The 26,604-nt window shown below is 47.4% G+C and overlaps 1 long non-coding RNA gene across 1 annotated transcript; it reads right to left on the bottom strand.

Moving 5' to 3' along the window:
* Positions 1-9,607: 9,607 nt before the first annotated feature.
* On the bottom strand, positions 9,608-25,200 carry LOC115398070 (uncharacterized). Its single transcript, XR_003932552.1, has 3 exons — positions 25,112-25,200; positions 23,905-23,906; positions 9,608-9,618 (listed from the first exon to the last, which is right to left on the bottom strand). It is a non-coding gene; the product is annotated as an uncharacterized LOC115398070 (long non-coding RNA).
* Between the last annotated feature and the right edge of the window lie 1,404 nt (positions 25,201-26,604).

Here is a 26,604-nt window from a genome sequence, read left to right as displayed (position 1 = left end):
CAACAGTTTATTGTTAATTTTGAAAGAAGAATAAAAATTGGCTGTAAAAGCTCTGGTGGGCTGCTGTTCACTGCTTTCTCAGGGCAAATCAGAGTTTACTCAAAGTTTCTGATGGGAATAGCTCTCCAAAAATAGAAACAAAATAAGATTACTTCCAAAATGAAGGTTTTACATGAAATTCAGTGTTTCAATTGAAGTCCGGCCAGATTACAAACCGCTTTTGTTTTAAAGAAAACAGTTTAGTTTCTGACTCAAAACTATTACACAAGTTTAATTGTGATCTGTGTCACTGCTAATTAAGCTGGTGTATCCACGCTGACAAACACAGGGTTGTAATATCGGGTTTTGTGGTGTGTGTGACCGCAGGCATGATTGCGCCGACTATTTCTGCACACAGACCAAACATTCTGTTCGTCCAGCTGACTGCTGCTTCGAAAATGTCAAATCCAATCGGACTGAAGTGCTTATTTGCAACCAAAATCAAAACCTCAGTAAGTAGTTTTGGCACCTAAATAACCAAACGGCGGTGTTTCCACCAGTTACGCTTTGTGTTTTTCATTCCATTTTGGGGGAAACAGTTTTATATTGTGGAGTCGTACGAGTTGTGCACAGATCACTGGGAGCATCCGTGTTCCTCATTTTGGTATGAAGCGGCGCTGTAAGTTTTTATCAAACATTTTAGATCTTTAAAGTTATTTGTACAGTCGTCATGTGGTCTAAACCTCGCACAGCTACAGCCCCGTGTGCATGAGTTTTCAGTGAAAAATGTCTGTCTCTGTGTAAAATGGGGGTGTAACTTTTCTGAAAATGCTGAAGGAAAAAAGTGATATTATGACAGTAATATTCAGGATACAGTGAATGTGTCTTGATGGCATGTGTCCTGTTTCATGCACATTTGCTCTGCAATAAATGTGGAATTTAAAGTATGATTTTCTCGTCTAAGTCTACGATTTCGGGTCTCAAACTCGGACTCGTCACGTGCCTCATGAATAATTCAAAACTAACACATGGGTTTAAGTAGGGGCGAAAAATGAAGACAAGACCCGCAGGAAATAAAGCACAAGCGGGTGTTTTACCCCTTTGATAACAGCCGAACGAGAGGAGGCCGTAAAGCGGTGATGGAAGTGGTTAACGGCCGCGGAGCGAGGCGGAGGGTGCGAGCTAATGGACGCCACGTCTCCTCCTGAACAGAGCCTGAACCGGAGAGCAGGAGGGCGGAGAGCGAGGGAGGAAAAGCAGCCGCGCGCCGATATTGATCTTCTGCCAGAGAGATTGATAGAGCAATAAGGAGCTGAGGAGAGCAGAGATGAGAAGTGGAGTAGAGGAGGAGAGGAGGAGGAGGAGGAGGAGGAGGAGGAGATGGCAAGGTGAGAGAGGGAGAAGGGGATTGCAGGGTGTGAGATGAATGGATGGCAGGACGAGAGGAAGGAGAGAGGGCAGAAGGAAAGACTGAAGAGAGGGTGGAGGAAAGGGGGGAGGCTGAGAAAGTGATAGACAGAGGATGGGGGGAGGGGAGGAGGGGGGGGTGATGTTGATAAAGTAGCCTGCGAGTGACATCATTTGAAAGGTGAAAGATCAGGTGTCGCTTCCTTAATTAGGTCAAGGAGAGCAGAGCGACTGGCTGATGGATGAATCAGGAGAGACGGGGGGGGGGGGGGGAATGGACTAAGAGAGATGATGGATTTTATGTGTGAGAGGGAGGATGTGTGAGATTTGGCGAGACACTAAAGGTGACCTCAGGTACCTAATGGCACCATACATATTCTTTAATGAAGTCCCAGCAAAGTGCAGTCACATCTGACTACAGCTCCGCCGCCGTGCACGTGCGTGTGTGTGTGTGTGCGCTCAGACTCTGTCAGTATGACGCGTGAAGCCGAGCACAGGCACCATTCATCTGCAGGCTCCAGGTGTGTGTGTGTGTGTGTGTGTGTGTGTGTGTGTGTACTGGTAATGTATGGGTGTGTGGTGCAGTGAGTGGAGGACCAGTGCAGCCATCACTCAGGTCCAAGGCCTAATGGAGAGTCCTGGCAGACAGCTGGCTGATGGATGGTCTGACCACTACACACACACACACACACACACACACACACGCAGTCATCAGATAACAGTACTAATGCCTGACCTCACTCACTACACGTCCTTCAGCAGCGGCAGAGGGAGAGAAAGGGAAGGAGAACGGATGAAAGAAACAACTGTGAGTGTGTGTGTGTGTGTGTGTGTGTGTGTGTGTGTGTGTGTGTGTGTGTGTGTGTGTTGTTGAGTTCTAGCATGTCTGCATGTCTGCCGATATGATCTCAATTTCCTTGTTAGTCCCTCCCCAGTTGTCAGGAGACATTAACATCACCAAGGATCCCAGCTTCCTGCACTACACACACACACACACACACACACACACACACACACACACACACACACACACACACCTGGCCCGCTGTGGCCGCGATACGAAGCCCGCTTCACTCTTCATTAGACTGCTGGACTGAGATGCTCGGAGGCATTAAGGTAATGTTACAGGGCAATAAAGTATTTAAAGCCCCCCGGGTGCCAATGCAGGGGGCACCGGGGTGGGGCGAGGACAGCAGGGGCCCCGGGGACGAGCCGGGGGGAGAGAACGGTGGAAGGCCGCAGAGGAGCAGGGCGGGAAGCCGACTTATGTGATTTGGTTTGTCAGTGTTTGTAAACTGTGTTTCATTCCTTCATGATTCTGACAAAAGTGTTCGTGTTCATTGTTGAATGTTTTGGAGAGAATGCAGATGACTGCAGCTCCACAAATGTTTCTGTTCAGTAAACAGCACGATCAAGAAGCCAGTCAGACACAAATATGTCAGGAAGCATCAGCGTCAGGAGGGCAGTGCATGTGGGAAGTGCGTGGGTCGACGGCCCTTCCCTCCGACGACTGAAGCCATGAGAGCTCATGGAGAGTCCAGCTTCCAAACAGCGGAGTAATCGCTCGCGTTGCACGGCCTCTTTGGTTTCAGTACATCTGACTTCTCATGTTTTTTTATCATATCGACTGAAACCGGCTTTAAATGATGCGTTGGAAGTGAGCGAGACGCATGTGAGGACAGAGGAATGAGAAGTAATCGCAGTAAGACTTCGGCATTAAGCTCACTGCGGGTGATTTAGCTGAAATCTGGAGACAAACCTGACAATGTGTTTGGATTTAAAGGGAAAACAAAGTCAAGCAGATAAGTCGGGGAGCCCTGTTGCTTGAACGGCCTGCGGTGTGATTCGGGAAGTCTGGAGTTTAGCCGAGTCAGCACCTGTGAACTCTTACATCTCTCTTCCAATATTGTCTGAAACAAACAAAACTTTCTTCCCAGCAGCAGTTTGAGAAACAAGAAAGAGAAACAACGATTTTCTGGATTGTTTTCATGACGTCTGTTTTCTCAGATATGAAGCTAAATGGGGGAGAGAATGTACAACAGCACTAAACTGTTTTCATGCTATAGATCAGTCATGATTCCTGCCCTGCAGTCATTCCCCGCTCAGTGACACAACAACTCATAATGAGGGAGGAAAAGACTGAGGGATTCTGTTTCAGCGCCATGCTTCTGTTTTGATTCTGACAGCTTCCAATTTAAGCAAGACCGGTAACCTTTGGTTGTCAATTACAGGATGAGAGCAGTCTGAATCTGCCTCATTTCCCGAGCTTCCCTCCAGTCAGCTGCTGCGCGCTGGCTTCATCCTGGCGAAGAGAAAAGGGAATTAGACCACAATTATCTCGTCAGTCAGAACAAGCAGTGTTGGTCGAGCACTTCGCCTGATCTTACAGATGTCAGCAGCACTGCTGCCGTCCTTCCAGCTCCTCTGCCTCTTTATCCAGCTCAGATTCAACCAACACATTGATGCTGGAGACGATCCCAGCTGACGATGAGAGTGTGTGAGAAAACCACACACACACGGGGAATTTGCAAACTGCATGGAAAACTCTCCATCCTGGACTCGAACTGGGACCGTCCCACTGTGAGGCAGCAGTGCTAACCACTCACCCCACCGTGTCACTTTTCCATTAAACACTGGGGCGCCCCGCATAACAACTCAATGTACTTTTCTTCCGCGTCATTCCACAACAAAAGCTGGGGGCATCAGGAAGGAAGACATCAACGAACGCCGGGCTCTCGACTTAAACGACTGCAGACACATTAGGAATGGATCTTGCTTTGTGGACAATGGGAATAGTCTCGCTTCATTGATTTCTCACCAGCTTTTATTGCGCTCCATCGACGGCTAATGCCCCTAAGATCCTGCCGCAGTCTGAATTATTCAGCAGGAGTGTTTTGTTTTTGTGTCAGGGCCACAGGGGTAATTCTAGATCGGCGATATTTGATGATCTGCTGCTCGAGTAAAATGTCTGGCGAGCTTTTTCTCTTTTTTCTTTTTTTTCATGGTCTGTAATGTGCATGTGTGCATGGGCTGCAGCCGGGCATCCATATCAGGTTGAGAAAAGGCCTATCGCGGGGATATTTAGCATCTGGCTGCGCTCCAATATTGTCCCAGGCTGCATCAAGGCCTTTCATTTCAAAACGGGACAGACAGGTGGAATGAGATGGAACAGGAGATGACCGACTTCTCAGTATCACGAGGGGATTAAAAGAGGCATTGATGGAATAGCTTAGAAGTGGAAACAAAAGCCAAATGTGAAAAAAAAAAACAGACAGTTAGGAGACAGACAGGAAAAAAGAAGAGGAGCGTGGAGCCACAGAGAGAACGAGGCAAAGCCGCCGAGGATAAGACAACAGCACAGAGGAGACGTCTGCACACCGAGAGAGAGAGACGAGAGGGGAAGAGACGAGGAGAGAGGACAAAAGTGCGTTGGTTAAGATTCAGGGCAGGCGGTGGCGCGGGGCTATCATTACCATACATCAGGACAATAAATGAGGCTTTCAGCGGGCCGTAATAAGAGTTTGATAAATCATCGGGGCCAGAATTAACTAGACGTCAAAACAATGTGAGGGCTCTGACGGATGGCAGAGGAGGGGCCGATGGCACAGATTAGTCTAGCTGGAAGTGAAGGAGCTCTGAAGGGATGGAGGGAGGGAGGAGGAGGAGGAGGAGGAGGAGAGGTGAGGAGCACAAGGACAGAAGCAAGCAGACTGTTAAACAGAAGAGCGACACGCTCTGCTCCGGCACGTTCGTCTCCATGAGGGAGTTGGGATCACGCTGCCGTCGTTACAAACTTCTGAGACTCGTGTGTGTTGCTCTCTGCCGACCTCTGAACCTCAGGATGTCAAGGTGTGATCTATCAGACTATCACACAGGACTCATTACGTCTCCAAAAAGTTCCGTGGAGAGTGCAGTTCATGAAAACACCACCGGGGGCATTATTGTGGGTAACTGTGGGAGTTTACAGCAGTCCACAGAAACAGCCACACGTGAATGAAGAACCTTCCCTCACTGAGAATTTACTTTTGTGATCAAACCGTTTGTGGATCTAGGACAAATGAACCTGCAGACTTGGCCTCAAATCTCAATTAGTCTAGAATTAAGAAACACATTTCACCAATCAAATGCAGCTCTGTGGTCATACAGCGACATCTAGTGGCAACAGATGGTATATTTTAATAAATAAGTGTCACGTGACCAACCAAATAATTCTAAAAAGTGTGACTAAGGCTCTGTTCTCATGCCTTTTCAAGGGAAACAGGAAGAATCTTTGCCTTTTCGTTTCAGAAAAGTTTTTCCATCGTTTTGAAACTGGTGTCCAATTTCAGGGAAAAAGGAGAAACGGTGAAAACGACGCAGTTAGCCTCGTAGCCAGAGGCCAAGAGTTTGCTGCCGTTTGTTTTGTAATCAGGCTACACACATATGAACACAGCAATAAGGACACTCTGGAGGTCGCCAAGTGTTTTCAGAAGTTTCACCCCAGGAACATTTTTAAAAAGTTGCATTTTCATAGGCTCTGTTGTGTGAACGGACTTCACACAATGAAAGTTTCCATTTTCAACTGAAAACATTGTAAACAGCTGTGGCTCGGTTGGCAGCGTGATCTTTTCACAATCAGGAGGTTGTGGTTTGATTCCCCATGACAAGACACTGAATCCTAAACTACTGTTGTGATGATCTGGAAGAGAAGAGATCCTCACTGCCACAGTGCCCACGAGCATTCCATCTCTTTATCTGTAGTGATAGATGTAAACCTGCCGTTCAGAGATTTTAATGTATCACACGCAACACTGGCGAAAAGTTACCGAGCTTCACAGAGACAGTGAGTCTGCGTGTGTGTGTGTGTGTGTGTGTGTGTGTGTGTGTGTGTGTGTGTGTGTGTGTGTGTGTGTGTGTCATGCTTTGAGAACCCCATGGCTTATCCGGTTGGTTATCATGATGAGAGGTTAGCACAGTGCTGCCACTGTCCCCGTACTCCTGCCCCACACACACCCACACACACACACACACACACACACACACCACACACACACACAGAGTCCAGCGCCACCTCCGTCCCACCCCCCGCTGGGCAGCTTTAATTGCCAGGCTCTGACCTTTGCCGAGCGGCAGTGACAAGGCCTGTCTGTGGCGGTGGGAGGTGGTAGCAGCTCGATTAGTTCTGACAGCCGAGCCAGGCGATCGGAGGGAGGGAGGGGGAGAGAGAGAGAGAGAGAGAGAGAGAGAGAGAGAGGAGAGAGAGAGAGAGAGAGAGAGAGAGAGCGGGCAATGAGATGAGAGTGAGCGGAGGGCCACAGCCAGCTAATTGGAGCCCCTCAACCTTGGAGCAGTGAGCTGGAGAGCAGTTGCAGTGGTCCAGGGCATTGTGACGACTGTGTGTGTGTGTGGTGTGTGTGTGTGTGTGTGGTGTGTGTGTGTGTGTGTGTTTGAGAGCGAAGGCTACGGGGGAGTCACATCCACTCTGCTCAGCCTGTTTGTGTGTCGTATTTTTCGTGTGTGTGTCGAGCCCTGTACACGTCAGAGACACGTGTCCATTCAACCAGTGTGTGTGTGTGTGTGTGTGTGTGGTGTGTGTGTGTGTGTGTGGTGTGTGTGTGGCCTGAGAGAGAGAGACTAAGTGGAATGGACAGTTAGATTGAACAGAACGAGGCACAATTACCAGGTGACGCTGAGAAGATAATGTTGTCCCACTCTAAGTCTCCCCACAGGCCCCCTCACTCTCTCTCCCTCTCTCTCTCTCCTCTCTCTTCCTCTCTCTCTCTCTCTCCTCTCTCTCTCTCCTCTCTCTCCCTTCTCTCCTCTCTCCCTCTCCTCCCTCTCTCTGTCTCTTTCTCTCTCGTGTCCTGCAGGACGCGACTGAACCTTCTCCAAAGAGTCACAGGACGAAGCGCCTGCGGGCAAAGACCACCCAGCCTTTATCAGCTGTCGTTCTCCTGCTGCATGATGGGAGAAGTCGAGCTTTCAGGCCTGCTGGTCGCTCGCCCGGGCCATAACTCACTGTCAGCAGCCTGTTTGATATTTCATCTGTCCTGTCCAAGAGACTTCAGGACCAGAGGCCAAGGCTGTGTTGTGGGAGTAATGTGGAATACAAGCGTCTCTTATCTGTAGAGGAAGAAGACCGATAACTACAAAGCTGCGCTGGGAGAGAGAAATGACTGATTTAACAGAAACGGTACATAATTGATTACATTTAATTGCAGAAGTAGTGAGTTTACTTCATGTGACGCAAATAAAATAACTTGTTGTGTGCAGAACATGACTGATTGGCCTCATAAAGCACACATAGTTGTGTGAGAGCCACGGCAGTGTGTGTGTGGAACAGTGGTCAACAGGTCCAAGTGTGTGTGCGTTAACTTGAATAGATGATGTTTAGAAATGTTAATGCAGTGTTTGTGTTACGTTTACAGCCGTTACTCTGTGAATCTGGGCTGAACGTGTGAACATCGGCGGGCTGAAGCGAGCTCCTGCGTTCTGCTGCCGATTAAAGAGTGAACTCTTGAACCCGAGCGCCTGGACGTCTCTTCCACGTCTGAACGGGAGTGAACCCTGCTGCTGTGACACATCGGCCCAGCTGCCACCACGTGGGTCAGCCCGACCCATTCCAGCAATAAACTCAATTCAACACAGAGGGAAGGCGACGCAAAGACGTGAATTATATAAACCCATGATGAAGAAGAGGCAGGCTGAAACGAAAGGCTCCTTTACAGAGGGAGAACTTTCATGCTGCAGTACACATGTGATACCGTCACATGGTAACTAACCGTACTGCTAAAGCTGAAAGGCAGCTTGATGAGCAGCTTTTTCACACAAATAATCTAAAACTAAAACTGAATTAACTGCTTTCACAGAACCAAAACTGCTGGTTGTATAAAGACAGTTACTTTATAACGTGTTACTGTGTTCCGATGCGACGGACATCACAGAAGGGTTAAGGTTATCACAGGAACAAAGTGTAGTTCTAATGTAGTTCCACTAGTGGGTGCTGTTGTTTGATACACACAGAGCAGAGAACAATACGCTACGATCACAGGATAGCAGGACTGTCTGCTTTCCTTGGTTGTCAGCAGTGGTTGCCTGAGCTACTGTTTCCTGTCCATCATATCCAATCAGTCTGCTCAGTTTCACCTAATTAACATGGTTTTGTGTGAAATCCCAGCCGATCATCAGATTATGGAACACCAGCCTGTCTGGAACCAACATCCATGCCCCTCCGACTGTCTTCACCCGATTCTCAGCTGAAACTTTAGAAGCTCGTCTTCACCAGAGTCACAATGAATAAACATGAGAAGGATCCATATTATTCAGCCGTCAGCCATTATTAAATGCTTTGTCTCTCATACTTATTAAGTAATCTTCAAGAACTTGGAATTCACTTCCAGCAACAGATCTAATCTGGGAGTCAAATATTTCCACATTCTTTCCACAGCTGATGAAATTACTCAGCAACTTGGACTCGGTTCCCGGCGAGAAACATTGCCCCCGGATCGGAGTTCATTGACATGCATGAACTGCGCCCAAAGATTCGCCTGCGTGACAAGACGTGGCTGGAAACCCGCGGCTCCGCCTCGGCCCTGCGGTCCAGACCCGGCTCATTTCCCAGCGTACATCTCTCCTCGTTCTGAAACGCGATCTGCAGCGCGGATGACGGACAAGCAGGAAATTAGGTGCGACCCGGACTCAAAAGCCAGGATGTTACGATCGCGGCGTGCCAGACTGCAGCTGAGCCCGGACGCCGCAGAGCTCGCCGTCCGATCTGACGAACAGCGGTCCAAGTCACACATGTAACCAGCCTCAACTGCTTCTAATATTAAACCGAGTGGAACCGCACGCCGGATCGCGAGCCCGCTAAGTGTATGCCGCTCGACGAAGAGCAACATTGGGTTTGAAACGCGGCCCAAGTAAAGCTGAGCGGCTCACAGCGCAGCTCTATTTGGGGCCGGGCGTACGCCCTGTTTCTGTGCTCTCCTTGTTAAACCTGATACCTGTCTCTCCTTTTACTGGACAGCTCAGAAATAGACCAGAGGGAAAGGTCTTAACTAGGTTAAGCTGACCCGGGTGAGCTTCAGGTTCATAACGGGGCAACGAGGGTCGTGGTACTGACTGTTCAGGTGTTCATTAATACGTTCATCCAATTTCTTCATGAGAAACATTGTATTTTGAGCTTAAAGTGACATTTTGCTGTTGCACCATCCATATGTTGTGATGTGTTGTAGGAATAAACACGAAGGATGACTTAAAAGATTTTTGACTAAATTATGAAATTTTCATTTTCAGTTTTGAAAAAAACTTTTCTATACTTTTTGGAGTTACTCTGTGATTTTTGTACCACTTAGAATACATGGAACTGTTGGCAATAAAAGTCTGAACACTGATTCCTCAGTAAACTGTTGGATTATGAGGTCAGTTAATCGTTTTCTGGCTCCAGAGTGAATGGATGCTCTGAAAACTCATGGTTTATCTGAAAAAAAAATGTTTTTAAAAATTTAAAAAAAAAAAATAATGTCTGTAAAATATATGGTCTCAAAAAAGACATTTAGCTTTTGGATTTTTTTTTTGTGGGAAAAACATGCAAGTTATATCAAGTTTGTCAAATTTTTACATTGCATATTTTATCTCACCTTGATGCAAATTTTTCAGCGTTAATGGTCAAACTCAGTGGATCTGGCTTTTTTTCAGCAGCAGAACAGATAAATGACGCATGCCTGGTGTGAGTACACGGAAGTATATATTATTATGTACATATGAGCTGGTTCAGCTGGAGTAGCACAGCTCTATCCCTTTTCTCAACAAATTACTGAAATAAAAACCAAACTACACTTCTTTTTCTGAATTTAGGATTATTTTTTAGTCACTTCCACACAATCCAGTACTTAAGAAATTGCAACAACCCAAAACTAAACACTCAAATAGTGATCAAATGGCTTTTGTTGTGAGGGAGGAAAGGTCATGGAGAGGGTAATCATACGTAAGGGGGGCTGGTCCTGCAGGTCCTGCAGGTCCTCCAGGTGGAGGGGGGGGGTCCAGGTCCAGGTCCAGGCTGATGCCACATCCTGTAAACTTCACATCTGATCTCATCTAACTTTGCTTCAGGGGTAAACTATCCTCCAAAACTAATCCCCACGCGGACGGCCTCCCTGGCTGCTCGGTCAGTGATATTAACGGCCCTTCACGGCCGTGTCGAGCCTCTGACTGACAAACAGCGGCGTAATGACAACCATCTGGCGCCGTAATGAAGGCAGCAGTGGGAATGAGATGTTTTAATTAATGAAAGCCACTCCATTAGCTCTGATGAGTGGCTTATCAGCTCCGGCTCATTATGCAAATGGAATTAAGATCGCTGAGCGGCCCGCGTCGTTAATAACAGAGACGTTAAGGCGTTTGGTTCAAAGTGACTTCTTCTCACCAGGACCGGCCGAGAAGCCTTCAGCCGCCGCCGAGAGCGGATCCGCTTGTTTTTATAACCTCAACAGTTTTCTCTCATGAACTCTGTTAAAATCAATACTTTTCACGCCGACTGGAATCAATCGTTCTGATTAACGTGACGACTGTGTGCTTGCGGCGGCTCTGTCCCATCGACAGAGTATTCAACATCTGTTTACCGATGTACAGAAATGTTTCAGAAATCATTTTAGTCTCCAGCAGCGGCGAGACGCAGGACGCAAACTTACAGTCTGTAAATAAATATGAAATCCATGCAACACTGAGGTAGAACATGCAAACTCCACACAGGAAGACCCAGCCAGACGGTAGCCACTGCTAATATTTATGGACGGGCTGTTAAATAATTGCATAATTAATTATCAGAGCAGATTACCTGAGTTGTCCAGCAGCAGCAGTTGCCTCTGAAGAAGCAACGAGGAACTACGAAAACATCATTTTCAGCAATAATGCTGCGAACTAATGGAAAAGCAACAGTACAGATGTTAAAACCCTGCTGGAGGGACAAGACTGGAGTGAAAAGGTTGATTTCTTCTTGAAAATGATGCAACTCGATGTAAACACGACTTGAGCTGCTCACAAAGACTTATATTTCCATTTAAATGAAGTCACACTGAATCTCTTAATGAAGGCCTGAGTGCAGATTTAGTTTCCCACCTAGAGTTGTCCTTCAGTGTCTTCTTCAGCTCTTATGAAAACCTGCTCAGATTCACTCAACCAAGTGAAACAGAGCTGGAACAGGTGGTTCCAGGTGCAGAGTTTACAGTGAAACAGGTGTCTCTTTTCAGGATTTATTGTCTGTGTAACTTCACAGATTACAAAAGAATTAGATTCCACTGGTGCGTCTGAATAGAACAGATATTTTCTCTTGGTGAATTAAAAATGAAGCTCATAAAAACCCCCCAAATTCTATTTTTTTTCTTCTTTTGTCTTGCAGAGTTATGTTTGTCTTTGTGTGTGTGTGTGTGGTGTGTGGTGTGTGGTGTGTGTGTGTGTGTGTGTGTGTGGTGTTGTGTGTGTGTGGTGGCGCCTCTCTGTGACCCTGCGGTCATAATCTCACTTGCTGTCAGGGTAATGGACACTGATGGACAGGATTGTGTTTGCTCACTCACACTCTCTCTCTCTCTCTCTCCTCCTCTCTCTCTCTCTCTTTCTCTCGCTCACACGTGCACACTGAGACAGCTCACACACCAGTGCTGACAGCTTCAGACATCCATCCCCACTCCACGCTCGCACACACACACACACACAAATATACACAGGACTCAGTAACTCATTCACAGCAGCTGGCGGCCATTCACTGCATACTCCACCAGCTCCTCAGTAGTGTGTGCTTGCATGCATGTGTGTGTGTGTGTGCGTGTGTGTGTGTCACTCCCTCTGCTGGTCAGTCAGCGCTCTGTCCTCCTGCTATGTGAAGTCCCCCCCCCCCTCTCCCCCACCAGGTTCCTGTAATTTACCAAAACATCTGCATGTCACATTTCCAGAGTCACAGTGAGGTTAGCAACACGACCCCCCCCCCCCCCCCCCCCCCCCAGACCCCCCTCCTGCCCCCCCTTCTCCACTAACCGCACCGCTTTGTCCGGCCTGCCTGCTCGCTTCCTCCACATTTCAAAGCAATTACTCATGTTGATTTAGCTGTCATTGGGGCATGTGCCGGAGCGTGATTTATAGAGCGCTCGCCTGGTGCCAGTTGACCTTGCGATAAATTGCACAATATTCCGAAAGGCTCATTGCTTAGCGCTACATTAGGGGGCCGATGAATTGCTACACAAAGCCAGGTAAATGAGTTCTGAGAGGGGCCCCATCACTCACATGTCATGTAGCCAATCCCATTATTATTTATGACTGGAGCTGGTCCGCGTTTCCTCAGAGGCCAGGCCAGGCTCATATGTGTGCTGTGACAGCCCCTTGTGTGTGGTGTGTGTGTGGGTGTTGCGTGTGTGGATGAAGGCCATATCTGTGCGCTGAGCAGGAAGGAGCCAGGCTGTCTGCGTTATCTGCTGGAGGGTGAAGATTAAAAGATGGTGATGATTGTACTCGGGGATATGGAAGAGAGGATGGAACGGTGACCAACTAACTTCAATCTTTCCCACCAGCTTGGCGCCTCTTTTGAGACTCACACACCACACACACACACACACACGAGAGAGAAACTAATACTTCACACACATACACACACAGAGTTAACAAACCATAATCCTGGGATGTCCACAAACAAAAGCCTCTTCAGTGCACAGACAATGGCAGAGATCAGTGCAGTTCATTGTGTTTATTCTCTCTTATCTCCGTCATGTCAGGGCCGGCGTGAAGAGCGGCCCCGGCCCGGGCCCCGGCAGTATTTGGCCTTTTCATGGTCGCTCAGACATGTCATAAACACTGCTACTTACATTCGCCGCTGTCAAACATGTCAGCTCTCCAAACCAGAACAAAGATAGAGGGCTGCGCCCTCGGATCCGCCGCTCAGCGGCAGGATTTCCTGCGTGCGCGCGTGTTGACATTACAGCTGAGCTGTTATTTGATCAGAACAGTGATCTAAGTGTCTGCGGTGATTAGGTGTAATCTGCTTTCCAGGGCTGTGATCTATGGGCTGCAGCTGGATGGGGAGGGCGTGCACACGTGTGCACGACAGCAGTGCACGCAGGACAGAAGAAAGAGGCCTTTATCAGAGAAGTTTGGATACTTTACAACAGAAATATGAAATCAATGGATGCAAAACATAAAGGCGGTTTATCAGGAATGTGACAAATTCAGGTATCAAACATTAAGACTCTGATGAAACGACATATCGGATTTTCATTTCAGGAAAGTTTTGCGTTTACACAGCAACGTTTTGAAAACGATGTTTATTTACATGGAAACAGCAGACATGTGGAAACAGGTGGAGCTAGCATGTCGAGCCACAGGTGGCTGCTGTTTTCTGATTCTTTAAAGGAACAACTGCGGCTGTGAAAAGGTCGATTGCTTTACTGCGATTAATCGCAGGATGTCCATACTTAATTGTGTTTTTAAATACTGTGTCGTTTTGCATTTCAAGGCAAGAATTCAACCAGCGGGTCTTAATTGGAATCAAATGAAAACATGAAAAGAATTTCCTTTAGACCTTTTTTGCGTTTTCTTTCAAAATAAAGCGCCAACATAACATAACGTCTTCATCAAATACAGTTTTAAAATTGAAAAAAGCTCCAATCCTCATGGTGCAATTAATTGCGATTAAAAAAGTAAAGTTTAGTCAGCCTTACATTGATTAATCACGATTAATGTGATTAACTCTGACAGCCGAAGAAAAAACACAAACATGCACACAGGGACTTGTGCATGGCGGAGAGGAGCTGAGGAGCACGAGCACACTATGAGGGGGGCTTTAAAGACGTATGGAAGGCGACAAAACTTTCATGACAACAATTAGAATGCAATAGCAACACTAAAGCTGACGTTTTAAGGAGAAAACTGAAAACGTTTGTCATCTTTTGTGTGTTCGCTCACGCAGCAACTGTGCCCATAAACACAGCTTTTTGAAAACAGCTCCCTGAAAACAGCTCTGTTCGAGTCGACAGTCACCATAATAACACTCCACCCTGGTGGTCTGTCCATATGAACGCCTGTGTTTTCCCACTGTTAATGTTTGGAGTGTGTTGTTCTCTGCAGCATGTGTGTCGTATTAGTACAGAAACAAACAGCGCCGGCTGATGGCCTCGCAGACTGCACCGCTTTCAGGATTTCTGCCATTTCAGAGTAAACAGACATCGTTTTGAAATATTGCAGTGAAAAGGTGAAAACTTTCCTGAATGAAAATGCAAAAACGATGCGTTTTCTCTCTAGAAACATGTAACAGGGTATTATAAATACAGGGTTAATAGTCCCTTCAAGAGCAAAGAGTTTTGTGGAAACAACCCAACATGGAGCTTCTTCACATCATTTCAAGTCTGAGTAAGTTTGTTTCATTCTGTCCCGGGTTAAAAACTGAAAGCCGTCGGCAGCAGAGAGCATGACTTGTGTTTGCTGTTCGAGGATGAGTCGTCTCTCTGCATCGGTCCTCCCGTGAGTCCATTGTTTGTCAGACCAGGAGAAAGTCAGCTGATGATACGTCGAGACGGTTTTTGGCAGACGATAAACCGGGGTTTAAACGCTGAAGAGGACATTTTTCCTCGGTGCAGACGAGCCTTCAGTCGATGTTTGCTTGGGAAACGTTTGTGGAAGCAGCCTCAGACGGGCCGCGTCATTCTGTTCAACAAACCGCGGAAGTCTGCTATCAACCAGGAGGAGGACAGATTGGCGAACAGATTTTCTCTGCGCTTTGACAATGCGTCTAATGCGCCATCCTGCTGAAGCACGTATCATCACGACAACACACGCAGCCCTGGAGGACGATTTCACATCACAAGTGCTGCTTTATCACAAATATTGCCTCTGATTTCATGCTTCTATTTCATGTTCCGCGATGCTGAGGCGCTCGTCGTGGGCAGACATCGTTTGCAGATGTGATCCTGATTGCTGGATGAGGAATGAGTCCGTCAGCTGCAGCGGTGAACCTGTTTCCATCAACACTGCCTCTCGGTAAATGATCGCAGAGGAAACCTCTGGACAGACTCAGCCTCTTCCGAATCAAAGAGAGAATCCGACACGTCGCCCACGCCGACGACTGACGGCGGTCTGGACCGCGCCGAGCCGGCCGCCGCCGCTGGAAAGAGCACACGCATTAAGTGAGACGGATCGGAAGTGGAACAGGTAGGACTGCAATGAAACCAGGCTCCTGACACATCCGAGCGCTGAAAGCAAAAAGCTAACGATGAATGAGCACTTTACAACCTCCACTTAAGCGTCTGATACTCGGAAATTATGGTTTGACTCATGTATTACTTTAATATGCAGATTTATTAGTGTGAGAAGAAGCCAAGATGTCAGCATTGGCTTTCAAAAGCTTGTTTGTAAGTGCAGTTCAAGCTGTTCTCACTCCATTGTCTCATTCCGTTTTTTTTGTCCTGCTTTCCTTTCACTGACTTGCCTCTCTTGTGTCCTTCATTACCTCTCCTCCTCCTCCTCCTCCTCCTCCTCCTCCTCTTCTCCACTGGAGCTTTTTGTTTTTTTAACGGATGAGTTATTGACTTAAGCAGGGCCAATTAATCAGGGTGTAATGGGGCAGCGGGGAGGCCCGGGGAAGCCATGCATCATGGGCCAGAGATGAGCTCTGTCAGCCTCCTCATGCAGCCCTCCTCAATCACTCCCAACATTAACGCCAGGCAGCGGCGATGAGGAGGAGGATGAGGAGGAGGAAGGGCTGGGAGGAGAGAGGAAACATGCAGGGGAAGCCAGACCAACAGGGCGGAGGGATCCGAGCACCGACGTGCTAAAGATGAGATGCGCAAAATCCTAGGAGACCACACGTAGACTTCAAATGCCACCCAGGGCATCTCCATCTCATCTGGCTTTCTTTGGCAGCTGTTTATCAGTGTGTGTGTGTGTGTGTGTGTGTGTGTGTGTGTGTGTGTGTGTGTGTGTGTGTGTGTCTGTGTGTGTGTGTCTGTGTGTGCGTAACCCACAAACTGAAAGCACGCTGCACCACTGGGGTTTGGCCTTCATTGTCTGGGCTGAAAAGCTTCACCACAAAACATTTTGCATACTTTAAAAGAAGTCGTGTGATTTTTAGGGCTGAAGTTACAGTTCGGGTTATTTTCAAAGTCTGTAACATCGAGGGTCTCGTTCCAAAATCACAGGAGGAGAAGTTGTTGGTGGAGAGATAAGAAGAAGAAAAATCCAGAGAAACATCCTTCGTTTTTTTAAAGTAAGAGGATTTTTGTAAGGTAACATTTAAAAGACACTCATTGAAATACTTCCTTCAGCAAAAGACTTTCTCAACCATCGTCCAGTTCTTGTGCTTGTTTGGGTTTTGACTTTCTTCATTCCCACTTCCTGTTCTCTGTGGACGTCATTATGTGACTCTTGGAACGACGGAGCGCATGTGCAGAACGAATAATCCACCCGTAAAGCGCCATCCGCCGCCTTCAGCCGTTTATGAGAGGCATGAAGTGGATTATCCATCAGACAGACTTCCACTGAGACTCTATCCACTCAGGTGTTCATATGAGACTTTTATAATCCACTGGACCTCGCAATCCGATTACAAGGAGCATTTCTGGACCCGTGTAGACGAGGCTCCTGATTAAATAGCACTTCCTGGACAAGTCACCGGTCCATTTCACAAATACTGAGCTCCCTGGAAGCAACAATCTCCGTATTTCAAACACCTGATTCCTTCTGCTTTAAAGAAACAACGAGACACTTGTTTAACAGAAGTGCAATTAAGGCATTTGTACTTTATTAGTATTGGTAAAACTGCACTTCGGTATTTTAGAATTCGTAGCCAAAAAAATAAATGTTTCTATATTTTTTTTTATTAAATATTAAATAGGGGATTTAAACAAAGACAAGGGGGAAAAACACAACTGTGTTTGTGTGAACATGAGAAATCTGAGCATGCTAATTTTTAAATTGTCAACACTCCACCATTATTACCCCGATTTTAATGAACATGTGAATGTGATGAAATACGAAAAAAACACGGTGAAATTAGTTATTTCAGCCGTGCGTGTGTGTGTGCGTGCGTGCGTGCGTGTGTGTGTGTGTGTGTGTGTGTGGTGCTGTTGTGTTTGGTCTGGGTCAGATGGAATCAAACACTTGACTGAACTTTGCGCCTAAACACAGCATGCCAGAGATCAAACCCGACTCACAACACCAGCAACAGAGATATCTGCTGTTTCTGCTTCAAGAGGACACACACACACACACACACACACACACACACATACACACAAAGCCATTTAGAGTCATTTTTAAACTATATGTGATAAATTATGTGATTCTGACCAGTTTGACAGATTTAACAACATTTAAATCCAGGTAATCCCGATCGCATGGCCTTCCAAAGGGTAAAGAATAAAAGTGAAAAAACTTTTTCTACTGGAAGTAAGTTTTGTTTCTAACACTGTTCCAGTTAGAGTAAAAATTGAACAAGTTAGCTCAGTTATTGTGAGCAAAAGTAGCAAAAGCATTCTGAGAGTTAGTGTGTAAAACTGTGAAAGGCTGCAGAAATTACACAATAAAAAGTAAAACAGATTAATGAGAAACCTGAAGAGAAACACCGTCCTGCTGTAGAGCAGATCTCACTCTTAGCTGCAAATTGGACAAACAGAATAAGAAAAAGTCAAGGTACTGGTTGCATTTTTAAGCCGCGTTTACACAACGTTCTCAGGTAAGAGCAGACAACTTTTATTGAGTGTTTGGAGCCAGCTGAAAGCCGAGGAAAAACTCATCTCTGTGGAAACTAGGAAAGAAAAACAGCCTTTCAGAACGCTGCTGCCACGGCCACAGTAAACAGCTGTTTTGCACAAGTAGAAGTAGACGGACAGTGACAGAGCGACTCAAGGAATCTGACACCGTTCACACATCATCTTTGCAGTCAGGGTGGAGGACTCCACAGCAGTGACCACCCAGACCCCCCCCCCCCCCCCCCCCCCCACTCACTGATCCCCCCTGATTCATGTAAAATTCATGGCAGGGACGTCAAACACATGTTGTCTGTCTCAGCCTGATTGACTTATCTGGCTTCCATTGGTAGAGCCTTTCTCCAGAAATGGGCGACACGTGTCAATCAGCGGCTCTGGGCGTAGCGAGCAGCTCTGTGTCACGTCGTAATCCCTCCCCGTCACGACACACTTACACTGGAGAGAAATATCCACTTAACATGCCGTCCATCACTTTTATCTCCCCCCGCTTCCTCCGTCTCCGTCTCTGTCTGTCGTGATCTAAGTTGAAATATCGCCTCTTAAAGTGTCACTTTTTTCTTCTCTGGAAACCAGAGCAGGCGGGATGTGAGACGGAGGGAAATTATACCTTATGTCTGTCGCCGTTGGTCCGGAGGGCGCCGCCTTGTTTGACCACTCAGTGAGAGCGTCGGTGTCCTTTTCGGGTCCTTTTCTGACCCGTCTCCACAACGGAGATCCACAAGACCAATTCCCACAACTCATCCGAACCAGCTAATCCAGCAACACCCTGCCTTTGTGATTTATGCGATCAAGAATCAAAACTTCACTCCGGGGCCGTATGAGAGCTGGCAGCCTTGTCTGGAATACTGATTTGTGTAATGACTGCTGGCTGGCTAAAAAAGAAAAAAAAAAAAAAAGGCGGAGGGGGGAGAATATGCAAAGCGAGCTCATCCGTCCCCCGGAGTGGAAGAGACGTGGCGTCTCTCGTTGTGTCTGCAGTCGTTTCTTCGCCCGCGGTGCTGAAATGTGTTGCCAGGCTGAACCTGAGAGAGCAGAGCAGAGACAAAGCAGGAGAATCCGAAGAACAAACCTCCGCCAGCGACGGTGTTCCTCTGTACCCGGTCCTCCAGGTGTCTGTCAGTACTGAGAACCCGGTACAGCGGGGTGGGAGGAAAAAAGACCGGTTTGATTTCACTGAAACAGGCGCAACACTGGCAGAACATGGGCTGAGCTCAGGTCAGGCTACAGTCACCAAAACTGGAACATCTGAGGGAAACTCACACAAGGAAACACGGCCTGGACTGTCCGACCGTTCGGTCATCGTGTTACAGCTCTTACCGACTGCTTTGGACTTTTCTTTGAAAGGGCACAACAGGAAGAGATTACTGCTTCCTGCAGCATCTCCCACCTGGAGACCTGCTGTTAGCCGACCGGATTCCATATCAAACACTGGAAATCCCTCTTCAACCACCGCATGCAGGATGGACTGAGTCAACCACACAACAAAAACACAAGGTTAGAGCGGGGTTTTTGGATATTAGATTGAATAGATTCAATTCTGCATATAAGAAAGAAAAAAAAAGCTGCAGTTTCCAACACAAAAACCTGGATAATGCAGATTTAAATGCAAAACAATCAGACTCACTCAGGAAAGAACAGATGAGGAAGACAAAACATCTCCAAGCCGAAGATTTACACACAAACAAGCTCAAGAAGGCCGTCTGCAAACTCAACACACACTTCTGCAGCGGAAGATTATCTTCACTGATTCACTGTGGAAACTCTGCTGCCCTCGTGTTGACTGACACACACACACACACACACACACACACACACACACACACACACACACTCTCTCTCTCTCTCTCAAGCAGCAACAGGTAATATCACTTACTGGCAAGCACGAGCTAGCATGAAGGTTTTACAGCGTGTGTGTGTGTGTGTGTGTGTGTGTGTGTGTGTGTGTGTGTGTGTGTGTGTGTGTGTGTGTGTGTGTGTGTGTGTGTGTGTGAGTGTGTGTGTGTGTGTGTGGTGTGTGTGTGTGTGTGTGTGTGTCAGTACGCACATTGGCAGGAAATGGAGCTGAGAGAGCTGATTGTGCCTTCGGATAGGGACTGAGTGACATGAGGAGAATGGCGTTGGTGGGATTTCAGGGATGGGGGCCGTTGTTGTGGCGCCCCGAGGCAGACTGAAAGACGTGTTTTGACATGTGGCCCTTAACTCCCATAATCCAACTTGATCTGACCGCCTTACGCAGCCAAACACCTACTGTATGTGTCAATTTATCACAAGCAAAAAAGAAGAAAAAAAAACACACCGCTGAAAGAAACCCTCTCACCCACGGTGGAGTTAGTAAAATTTACCAGTCAAATAGAAACATCTGGAAGGGTACAGCATGTTCTTTCTCCACAGAGCAGACTGAAACCGGACACCTGCACCAGCATGAGCCCAAAAAAAATTAATTGAACAAAATTTATCATCAAGTCATCACTGTAGTCATCTGAATAAATCTCTTATTTAATCTAATAATCTCTCTACATCTCTAATCAAAATTTTCTGCCATCAAATCCACTATTACGCCTCTGCTCCCTACCTTGCTGCTGTCTTCACCAAAACGGCCACAGGAGGGCGGTAGATATCGTACAGTTGAGCCATCCTCCAGCAGCTGCTGGAAAACCATCGTGAAATTTTAAAAAGTGTTGATCGCATCCAGATTTGACAGAAACTGAACTCGCCTTCAGTCATTACCTTTGGATTAACGGCGTTCTCCACCGCATCGGTTCTCCACGGCAGTGGGGGGCATTAGCATTCCTCCTGGGTTTGTGCTAATGGGAGGTAATGGGAGGACCAGTCAGATGGAACAGACACTCTCAGCGTGCACGTTTCATTCAGGAAAACAAAGAAAACGTAAATGATAAAGTATATAACTGCCATCAAGGCCAAGCAAGGCAAGTTTATTTATACGACATGATTAAAACGCCATAAAACAGCTGAGAGGTCTTTTAATATTTTAACTGAGTGGTTTTAAGTCACATTCCTGACAAATGCTGCACCAATTTAAAATGAATGAAAGAGGCAGGGAGCGACGGAACGCTCCACCAAACAAAGATATCCTCATTTCTTGTGTATCATCTACTTAATTACTGCATGAACAGGGTTTCCTGGGTGTCCTGGTTCCTCCAACAGTCTGTGAAAATGTTTGGAAGGTTAACCCTACGCTCCCCGCGGGTTAATCTGAAGCAGAGCTGACCGGTTCCAGCAGTCAGCTGCTCTCCGGGCCTCGGAGACCGCCGGCTGCGTGCGGCAGGTTTAAAGATAGCCGGATGGATAATTCATGGTCCGAAGATAAACTCTGAGTCAGCCGGAACCGACGAGCAGGATCCTGCTGCCATGACGCCGGCCTGCGAGTGACCCTGTGTTTAATACATTGGACGACAGCTCTGGGTTGCTGCGGCGGAGATTCTGACTGGAGTGACCGCCGACGAGCCGCCGACAGCTCGCCGCGTGGAGATCACATCTGCGGCGGCTCTCCGCTCAAATCCAACCCGACGGTGTCTGCTGAGGCGGCCGTTTCTTGGGGAAATGAAATGTAACTGTTGCTCGTCTTTGCGTGAGAGACAGGCGGCCCTCCATCGGGGCCCCCGGGGGTCTGCCGGCTGGAACCGGGAGGCGGGGCGGGAATCGAACCAGGTCTGAGAGCAGCGCTCCGTCCAGAGCAGGGAGGAAACGCTCTGAGGAACACAGTCAAAGATTTCTCCTTCGTGTTTCTATTTCCTGGACGCTGCCTCACTTGCACACATTTCTACAACCATGTCCTCCACTCTGTACTCCCCCCCCCCCCCCACCCCCCCCCACCCCCCACCTCTCTCTGGTGGTGCTTTATGGGTAATGTCGAGTGACACATTTAAGCGGGAGCTGTCAGCCCTGTGCATGTACCGCTGAATGGCAGGGCCAGTGAACACAGGCGACAGGCACACACACACACACACACACACACACACACACACACACACACACACACACACACACACACACACACACACACACATAACCACACACACACACATCCTACCCTCCATTACCGTGTCACCCGAATACTGCAGAGGCCTCGGTCCAATTTGTACTCTGAAAGCATCTGCAGCTCTCTCTCTCTCTCTCTCTCTCTCTCTCTCTCTCTCTCTCTCTCTCTCTCTCTCATACACACACACACGCACACACACGCACACACACACGCGTAAGCCAAAGGAAGTAAGTACACCCTGTCAGATTCCGGGACGTGCGGAGCTGACCTTGGCTCTGAGACGGCCTCAGCTCTGCACACATTCAAGAAACAAGATCTCCCCTTCTCATGTCGTCGTCCCGTCTTCTGCTTCTTTCTATCGGCGCTCAGATCTTCACTCCTCTCTCCGGCAGCCATGAAGCTGTCAGCGGAGCGGCCAGTGAGCCAAAAGCGAAGCGAAGAAGAAGGAAGGAGGAAGGAGGGGGGGGGAGGGATCTGGAACGCGATGCTCAGAGCTGTCAGAAATCTCCTCTTCCCGTCTGACGTCTGGATTTACACATCTCATTTTCCTGAGTGACAAAGTACATAAACACACGCTTCAAGTTGAGGAGCTTGGCAAGCGCGCACGCACACACACACACCCACACACACACACATACAAACATGCGTACATGCAGCAGTCACTCTGGGTTTTTGGATGAATTTGAGGACGGGGGGGGGGGGTTTGACATCCAGTCTTTGATCCGAGCAGCTCTCTCCTCGTCGCTCTGCCGCTGATGAGCGATGAGTCAAGTCAGATGGGGGGATTTTTTTCTTCTTTTTTTACACTGGTAGCATTACAGACAGTGGTAATGGGGGGGGGGGGAGTACGCCGCAGGCTGCCTTTGTCCTACATAGGACTTCTCCAAGACTCCCACTGAAGCTGTGCGAGCGCAGGAAGCGGCCGGGCCTGAGCGCCAGCCAACCGCCGTCCTTCAGCGGCGTCTCGCCTCCGCCTGCCCGTGGGCGCCGCTGACAGCCTGAATGATGAGGTGACACACACCTGTCAGCGCTGAGCCCGACACACCCTGACAGACACACCGACACAAGCCAGTGTGTGTGTGTGTGTGTGTGTGTGTGTGTGTGTGTGTGGGGACTGTTCACACACATGTACAAACACACAGATCCAAACAGGGCTGCGGCTCAATAATCCAAACACACCACTGTCCTGACCTGCTCTGCATGTGACGGTGTGTGTGCATGTGTGTGTGTGTTTACACTGCATTCATCCGGAGTGTATCTGAAAGCACAGCTTCATCTTTATTTGCCTGCTGGATTACTGGGGCTGTGCTCGGCGCTCTGCCTATAAATCAGTCAGGACCGTCTCGCGACGCCCCGACAGCCACGAAATCACCTGTAAGTCTATTTGCAAACGCCAGGAATGTGACTCGCAGCTGAAGCTTTATACAAAGTACATAATAAAGCTGTCAAAGTTATGAACAGGGTGGCAGCGCTCGCAACAAGGCTTGGCACAGTAAAAGTTTGCGCGGCGTCGGCGGGGTTGATATAATGGTTAGCCGGGACGCCGGGCCAGCGGCGGCGTTGAGTGAAGTCAGGGCATCACCTGGCCTGATGTTATATAAGCTCATTCTTTCATTCTGCTTGGCCGCGTTTCAGGAGTCTGCGATCACAGCGTCGGTTCATTCACAACACAAAGTGTACACTGTCTGTCACACTCTGCCTCCTGGAAAACACGCCGACAGAAATCCGTCTGTGGTTCTCACTCTGTAAAACCAGCCGACATCGAAAATATTAAAGAGCGACATGTCTGTGCAAAACGTCTGCACGAGCTCCGAAAACCCCCCGCATTAACCCTTCACCGATCAGCTGCACAGGCCTGCAGTGCATCCCAGAACAAACTCCAGGAGCACCACGGAGCCACGGGGAGAACATGCAAACTCCACGCCTATAGGGTCTGCCCAGTGTTGGAACCTACAGCGTTTTCATGCACACCAGATGCATCCTGGGAAATGTATGAGGCAGTGATATTCAAACACCTGATTCTGGCCCTCTGTAGTTTAAACACTTCCTTGTCATGTGTTAGAAACGTGTTTCTGTGTGTTTTTATGTGTTTCTGTATAAACTGACATCGTTCTCAAAATGTTGCCGATCAGACATTAAACTTTTCTGAGAGGAAAAACGAAGCATTTTCACTTGAAAAGTTGCCGTATCATTTTTATTTTCGGTTCCTAAACAACTTTTCAAAGAGATTAGTTAGTTACAGCGTCTTGCAGAACACTGGTGTACACACACACACACACACACACACACACACACACACACACACATCTGAACAACAGGATGACCAACATGGAAGATTCAGGGTTTTATCATCTGTTTAAGAAAGAAGGAGTATCATCAAATACAAATAATTTAACAAATATTTGTTTGCAAAAGCTGTCAGAAAAGATCATTCTTCATAAAGATACAAAAATTGTAAAGGTATCAAACACAAAATGAACCCTGATTAGAAAACTCAATAAACTCATAAATAGGTGTAATCTTTGGGTTTTACAGTTTTTGTGGGTTTTGAGGGAAAAAAATGGATTTGATCCATTTTGGAGTAAAATTACAGCATACAGTGGGGCAGAAAAGTATTGCGTCAGCCACCAATTGTGGAAGTTCTCCCACTTAAAAATATGAGAGAGGCCTGTAATGTCATCATAGGAAAACCTCAACTATCAGAGACAGAATGAGAAAAAAATATATCCAGAAATTGTCTGATTTTTAAAGAATTTATTTGCAAAAATGGTGTAAAATGAGTATTTGGTCACCAACAAACAAGCAAGACTTCTGGCTCTCACACAGCTGTAACTTTTTCTTTAAGCGGCTCCTCTGTCCTCCACTCGCTACCTGTATTAATGGCGCCTGTTCCACCTCTATCAGTATAAAAGACACCTGTCCACAACCTCAAACAGTCACAATCCAAACTCCACTGTGGCCCAGACCAAAGAGCTGTCAACGGACTGAATTGGATCCAAAGAACACCGTACCTACTGTGAAGCATGGGGGTGGAAACATCATGCTTTGGGGCTGTTTTTCTGCAAAGAGACCAGGACGACTGATCCGTGTAAAGGAAAGCATGAATGGGGTCATGCATCATGAGATTCTGAGTGAAAATCTCCTTCCATCAGCAAGGGCGTGGTGCCGCGTTGGCTGTTGGTTGAGTAGATGATCACACGCATGGCGACATGATTTCCAGGCGAAGGACGAGAAGCAGGGAGGAACAGTGTTCGTGGGACGCGTCGCCATCCCGTGCACCCGCGGCCAGGAGCAAGTCCACCGCCTCGTGCTGTCCCAGCAGCGGCTGCAGCAAGCGCACCGCCTCCTCAGGGTGCGAGACGCAGCCGCGGCCCAGAGCAGCGTCCACCGTCTCAACTCCAACATTCTTCATTTAACCATCTTTGCGTTGCACGTCCCTCAGGAAACAGTTCACACAGGAACAGCACTGAAGAGAGCATCTGTTGGTTGTTTTGTTTCCAAAAGTCCACGGCTGTCACGTTATGAAGGTAATGTGTTCTAGAAGTTTGTGCCACCTCTGTCTGGAAATGATTTCTGTTATAGTCTTTATATTAGTAATAATTCTGATAATAAAAGGATGCATCACTTTATACATTAAGATCTAAAACCATTGAATCCTCTTCTTTCGCACATTACCCAATAGGCTGATGTTTTGAGAGTAATGTCATGATAAAACTATAAAAGGACTTCTGAATCTATCCAGATAAATCCAATGTTGCTGACGGTCCATTCTTGATCTCTTCCAGGTGCTTCATTATAAATGACAAGAAGAAATGATAAACAAACGACACTTTATTGATCTTCATCAACTGAGACAAAGCCCAGTATTAAAACTGTGTCTGAAAGGTTCCATATATGTACTGAACAAAAGCCAAACAGCCCAATATGACGAATCTGTATCAGAGTGACATGAAGTTAAAACAAATGGTCGAGTTAGACGCAGAACGCTGTCGTGAAACGGATCAGGACTGCATGTAAAAGTGTGTGAAGTGAATTTGAGGATGTCTGACTGCAGAACATCAAGGCTTCAGCAGCTGTTGAATCGGTTTTGTCTGCTGGGGGGGTACGGGGCGCAGTGCTGCCTGGTGGTGGGCTGGTTCCTCAACACGGACTGCCTGTACGGCCTGGAGGCAAAGTCTGCAAAACAATGACAATGATTTGGTTCTTTGCCCCAATCATTTAAAATGTCTTTAAAAACATGTTTAGACTTTGATTAGTATGTAAGAAAATGTTAATATTTAATAGGTGAGAGGAATATTGAAATCATAGGGACAAAAAAAAAAAAAAAAAAGAGCAAATTCTTTTCACGTTCACCTTCACAGGTGGTCCAGTGTACCTCCTGTTGTTTGATTTCAGTTTGATCACCCTCAGTAGAGAGTGACGAGAAGTTATGGGGGGCTGAGGAGTCCATGTTAATGACGTGAGAGTCTCACTGAGCTCTTCAACGCTCGTGTCAAA

This window comes from Salarias fasciatus, chromosome 12, assembly GCF_902148845.1.
Source record: "Salarias fasciatus chromosome 12, fSalaFa1.1, whole genome shotgun sequence".
In the NCBI taxonomy this organism is placed as follows: domain Eukaryota; kingdom Metazoa; phylum Chordata; class Actinopteri; order Blenniiformes; family Blenniidae; genus Salarias; species Salarias fasciatus.
Note: the sequence above shows the minus strand (reverse complement) of the source record. Positions and strands in the feature narration are given on the sequence as shown.